Consider the following 6650-nt stretch of genomic DNA (forward strand, 5'->3'; position numbering starts at 1 on the left):
TTCACATTCTTTGCTAATGTTTCAGAAATGGAAGAATCATACACTATAGAGAAACAATATGTCAAATAATCCATTTTGTACCTAGGATCAAGTACAACAGCCACAAAGAGAAGACAATTTATATTCTCAACACTCCCCCAATACTTGTCATACTTTTTTTTCATACTCACAGCCATGGATGAAAGCATTGAATTTTCTTGTTTGCTTAATTCAGATAGTTGATTTTGCATCTCACACAGCTTATGAAAGTAAGAATTTGAAGTGACATTCAAAGTGGCACTAAATTTCAAAGTTATATCATAAAAAGTCTTTAGAAATTTCACAAACACCTTAACATTCTCCTAATCATCAAGCCTATAGCAACAAGACTACTCCCAGTTTCAGCGTTTGTTTGGAAACTCAGAGTTTTTTGCTTTTTGTCTTGGTTCCTATATGGGTATTTCTTGCATTAGCTTTTTGAAACTTAATGGCTGCATCTAACATCATATAGGTGGAGTTCCATCTAGTAGGGACATCTAAGCATACGAGACCTTTGTATTCAATTTTCTCTCGCTCCACACATGACTTGAATTTCAGCAACCTAGCCGGAAAAGACCTCACATACCTCCTGAGCATTACGAACGGCAGCTATGGAATCATGTAGGTCTTTTAAACCGTCATTGACAATCAGGTTCACTATATGGGCACAACACCTAACATGAAGAAATTCCCCACCTAAAACAACCCCTTTTCACCCCTTAATCTTCCTTCTCAAGTAGGTAATCATGGAGTCATTTGAGGAGGCATTATCAATAGTCATAGTGAAGACTCTCTCAATACCCCAAGCATGCAAACATGACTCAATGACTTTACCAACACTCTCTCCCTTGTGACTTGAAATTTGACAAAAGTTTATAATCCTTTTTTGCAAAGTCCACTCACTATCAACGTAGTGTGCAATTAGACACAAATAATTAATATTTTGCACGGATGTCTAACAATCAGTTGTTAGGCAAATCTTTTGACTGCCCTTACTAAATTCAGCCATTAGTTTCTTCCTCTCTTCCAAGAAAAGTTGGTAAATGTCCTTAGCAATCGTAACACGGGAGGGGATAGAGAACCTAGGCTGCATCACTTGACAAAAATTCTTAAATCCTTCACCTTCAACAAACCTAAATGAAAGCTCATCTACAATCACCATTTTTGCTAACGCTTTTCTGCAATGCTCATTGTTAAAGCCTATAGCAACAAGACTACTCCCAGTTTCAGTATTTGTTTGGAAATTCAGAATTTTTTGCCTTTTGTCTTGGTTCATATATGGGTATTTCTTGCATTGCTTTTCTATGTGAACCTTCATACTACTGGCACCGTGTCTCCTACTATCACACGCATATGTTGCCCCACAATAAATACACTTATACCTAAGCTCATTTGGATCCCCACCCTCTATGATTTTGAAATGATTCCAAACAGGAGACTTTTTTTGTGAATTCTTCCCCTTCTTATTGTCTTCCTCCTCTTTTTCGTTTTCAATTTTAGTGCCCAAATTAGGTATAGGGGTAGGGCTGGGTGTGGGAGTGGATAAGGTAATGAGCCCTTTAGGCATAGAGACACTTTCTGTTTCAGCAGAGGACTTGCAAGTGCTTTCGGAAGTTTTTGTCGGGTGGATGATAAATTTTTCCATCTAGCATGCAAGTAACCTAAAAAATAGATAACATATCACATTTTCAACGTCTAGTGAAAAGCCAACATATCACATATAAAAAGCCAATAATGTAACGAATAAGAATATGAAGAATATGATTTATGGCTATGGAATAGTACTTCTAAACTATTGTTGGTGCATATTACATATATATATGTTGCATGCATGCTCCAATATCAACTAGTCTCCTTCTAAACTTGTTCCTAACAGATTGTTTGTGCATATTACATATATATCTATATATATATATGTTGCATTGTTCGCGGGAGGAACCATTTAGGTACGATGTAGAAACAAGAAGAAGAGATGGCATTGTATCTCGTGGTTGTACTTAAGCTGTATTCCATTGAAATCCATGAATAGTACTTAAACTGTATTTCAACATTGAAGAAAGCAAGCAACACATGAATTCCAAACCGTTCTCTTACAAAAAGTATTGAAGAAATACAATGTTCTTGCACATTGAAGAAAGCAGGCAACACATGGCAAACTCAAGAAAGTTATTCTAACATTTCTGTTTTCAATTGCTCACTCTTCTTCCTGAATTCCAAACCAAAAACCAAAATCTTCAAAGTCTTCACTCTTCTTCCTCGGCTGGAAACAAACAAGCAGAAACAAAAAGATCCACTCACGAGCAGAGCCAGAAACAAACAAGCAGAAACAAAACCAGGCAATCAAAAACAGAAAACTCTAAGATTTATTGGATTTCAAGCATTTGATTCTGAATAGTTTGAGCCATAATAGTATAACCCTACTTATTCCTCCATAATAGTTTGAGCCATAAAAGAGGAATAAGTTAAATCATATTACCCTACTTATTCCTCCAATCAGTATACCTAATCAAGACACAATCAGCATTCAAAGTTAGGCTTTCATACAAATAAAAAAATTCAAAACGTGGAAGCCCTGCCACTATAAGGCTCTGTGCTGCAGAAAAATTCAAAACAACCCCAGTTTTTGCCTATAAATACATTAACATCTGCATTGAAACATCAAGGCTAGAACTTACCAAGAGGCAGCAGCTCCTCCTCAAATGAACTTTCAGAAGAAAACGAGAGAGTAAGATTGCTAAATTGAACAAGAGGCAGCAGCTCCTCAGTCCTGCCCTGCGTCAAAATTCAACATGCAGCCATTAATTCAGGCATCAATTTAGGCAGGAAAAATTCAACATGCAGCCATCAAGAGGCAGCAGTGCTTCAAGCTATTTCAATCTGAAATTTAATAAAACTAAACCGGTGATAACACAACAAGATTGCTTTTATTTATTTCTCATGCTAAAAACGACAACAAAACTAAACCTTCTCAACAACATTCACTGAAATGTTGGTTATTTCAGTTTGGACGACTGAAATGTTGGAATAAACTTTGGTTATTTCAGATTTGTGTTAATGTTGGTTTGGAGTCCAAACCAACATTAACCCAAATCTGATCAAACCCAAAACCCGGTGATAAGTTGATAATCCGGTGATAATCCGGTGATAAGTTGATAACACACATCAATCAAGAAAAAAAACACTTACGGTGAAAAAAACAGGCAGATTGAGGCGACTCAGGCTTGGGAGGCGAGCGAGGGAAGCTTGAAGTTAAACCGGAGTGGACTCACGGCAGGGGACTGGGAGTCAGCGGTGCGTGCGAAGGCTGGGACTGAGAGGCTGGGACTGGCGGCGGCCGGCGAGTGGCGACTGGGTGGGTGGGAGGAAGGAAAAATGAAAACTGAAAGTGAAGAAAGTGTCTCACATTACACGGGTTTGGGGATTAGGTTTACTCTCTATCTCAGTGTCTCTCACACACACACACAACACATTACTCTGGGCTGGGCCTGGGGGGTCTCTCATTAGTCATTAAACGGCCGGGTCGGGGCAACTCGGGTGAGCAGTTGCCCCACCCGCGGCCCAACCCGCAAGCAATTTGCGGGTAGGCTCGAGTTTGTCGGGTTCGGGTTCAATTCTTACACCCCTACTTCACGGACATCCGTTTTGCCTTTCAGAAGGTAGATCCAACAAGTTCTACTATGATCATCAATAAATGTGACAAACCATTTTGTGTGAATACGTAGAAATACGAGGACCTCATAGGTCACTGTGAATCATGGTAAATGGTTTCGAAGGTTTATACTTTGATTTTTTAAATGAAGTACGTTGATGCTTAGCAAATTGACAAATTTCACATTGAAAAAACAAAAATATTTTTATTGGAACAAATTGAAGGAAACAAATATATCATGTATTGGAAACTAGGATGACCCACTCTAAAATGTCATAACATAATTTCACTATTCCTAGAAGTAGATGCAGAATCACAAATTGCAATTTGAAGCTGTCCACTCGCCTGAGCCTCATTAAAGTAGTAGAGACCCACATATTCTTTAGCACTGCCAATCATCCTCCTCGATGACAGGTACTGAAAAACACAGTGAGAGGGAACAAATTTAGCAGAGCAATTGGAATCTTTTGTCAATTGGCTAATTGATAATAAATTGCAAGACAAGTTTGGGACATGACAAGTTTGGGACATGAAGAACGGATGCTAGAGTTACAGAATCGGAGATTTTTACTGTCCCTTTTCCTGCAACTGTCGAGAGTGAACCATCTGCAATTTTCACTTTCATGTTGCCGGCACAGGGTGAGTATGTGGAAAAATTATGATAATTACTGGTCATATGATCAGACACACCAGAATCGACAATCCATGGAATTCTGTTTTGGGAAGTAGTGCTCAGGGCCTTTAAAAAAGTTACCTCTGTGGGCTAATGTACCAGAAGGTACGTTATTAGAGGACTGACCAGTAGATTGGAAATTTGAGAACATCCTATAGAGCTGTTCCATTTGTTCCTGACTGAATGGAGTCTTGGCTTGAGACTCACTGCTGTTGGCATCCATCTTCCTCTCCTTTTGATCATCAACCGAGGCTTGATATCCTCGATTTTTGTTCATCTGTCGTGGCTTCCAATCGGGTGGTTTTTCGTGCAAATCCCAGCAAGTATCCTTGGTGTGACCAGTTTTGTGACAATGCTCACTCCAGGATTTTTTCCTTTGTTGGCTCTGGCCTGGTCCATTCGGCGCCCTCTTATTCAGCAGTGCAGAGGATTTTTGTCCAGAACCAGTCGGTCCAGAGGGGGCAGGGGTTTTCAACATTACTTTGCGCCTATTTTCTTCTCGTCTCACCTCTGAGAAGACTTCACGAATGGAGGGCAGCGGTCTCCGACCAAGGATCCTTCCCCTTACCTCATCTAGCTCACGGTTGAGTCCAGCAAGAAACTCAAAAACTCTCTCGTTCTCCAGCCTCTTCTTGAATCGCATGCTGTCGCCAGGGCATCCCATTCTTCATAACTCAGATCGAGTTCTTGCCAAACAGCCTTCATCTCTGTGTAATATTCGGTGACTTCCCTCTCTTCTTGCTTCATCTGCCATAACCGAGTTTTTGTCTAAAAAATTTGGGAAGAATTCTCCACATCCGAGTATGTTTCTCGAACAACATCCCAGACTTCTTTTGCGGTTGGTAGAAACATATAGGTTTTTCCGATTGAAGGCTTCATTGAGTTGACCAGCCACGCGGTTACCATCGAATTTTCTGATTTCCACTTCTGCAGAGAAGCATCAATGGAGGATGGTTTCTTTGTTTCACTGGTGAGGTACCCTAGTTTGCCCTTTCCATCGATCACCAATTTAATTGATTGAGCCCATTTGAGAAAATTCTTCCCGTTGAGTTTCTCAACCGTGAATTGGAAGGTGGAGTTCTCAGATCCATTCGACGCCATGGTGTTGATGACCTCTGTCGCCGTCTCGCCTGTGGTCTCTAAGGACGTGGACTTCACCATCGATTGCCAAGGTTAGACACTCCTCGGCTCTGATACCATGAAAAGCAGAAATATTGCTTTCTGTTTTCTATATTGAATGAATTGTCGGGTACATTAGGGCTCCTAATTTATAATACAACTATGAAAATCAAATCTCCTAAAACTAAGGCCTAGAGATCAGAAAAGTGATCTGTTCAAATTAAATCAAATCAGGAAACATTCTATCCCGAATCGGGAACCTTATCCCTAGCAATAAATTCGGGATTTCAACATAGGTTTAGTAACTCAAGTAATTAGAGTGATGGAATTTCTTTAGATGATGTGAAGATTGGGGCTTCTAGGAAGTTTAGGTACCTTGGGTCTATAGTGCAGTACGAAAGAGATATAGAAGAGGATAGTCAACATAGGATTAAGGCAGGGTGGGTTAAGTGGAAGAATGTTACGGGAGTTTTATGTGATGGCAAGATGCCTATTAAGTTGAAAGGAAAGTTCTATAGGACTGCAATCCGTCCAGTTATGTTATATGGTCATGAATGTTTGGCCATTAAGAGACAACATATATGTAAGATGAGTGGCAAAAATGCATATGTTAAGATGGATGAGTGGCCATACAAGAATAGATCGCATAAGAAATGAAGTTATTCGTAGTAAACTAGGTGTAGCCCCAATAGAAGATAAGGTGCGCGAAGGTCGCTTGAGGTGGTATGGGCATGTCTAACGTAGACCGTTAGAAACACCAGTTTGTGCTTGGGAGGACATTCTTATACTTAATACTATGAGAGGGAGGGGTAACCAAGAATGACGTGGACCGAAGTAGTTAGGAAAGACATTCTAGATTTAGGCCTTCAGGAAAGTCTAATTTTGAACCGAACTGTATGGAAAAGTGAAATTCATATAGCCGACCCCAATTAAGTTGGGATTAAGGCTTGTTGTTGTTGTTGTTATTTGACAACCCAACCTAACCCAATCTAATAATACATGGGTGTGTATTTCTCTAGTAACATTGGGTTGTATTTTCTCCAAACCGATGCTTATGGATTGGGTTAAAAAAAATCTTAAAATCAACCCAATCCATGCACACCCCTTCAAAAGCAACGGAGAATTATTTCTTCACACTCCCGTAAATATAAAAAACAAATCTGGGAGAGTTTGTTCTATTTAGCTGTGAGA

Source organism: Morus notabilis, unplaced genomic scaffold (assembly GCF_000414095.1).
Source record: "Morus notabilis unplaced genomic scaffold, ASM41409v2 Scaffold673, whole genome shotgun sequence".
NCBI lineage: Eukaryota > Viridiplantae > Streptophyta > Magnoliopsida > Rosales > Moraceae > Morus > Morus notabilis.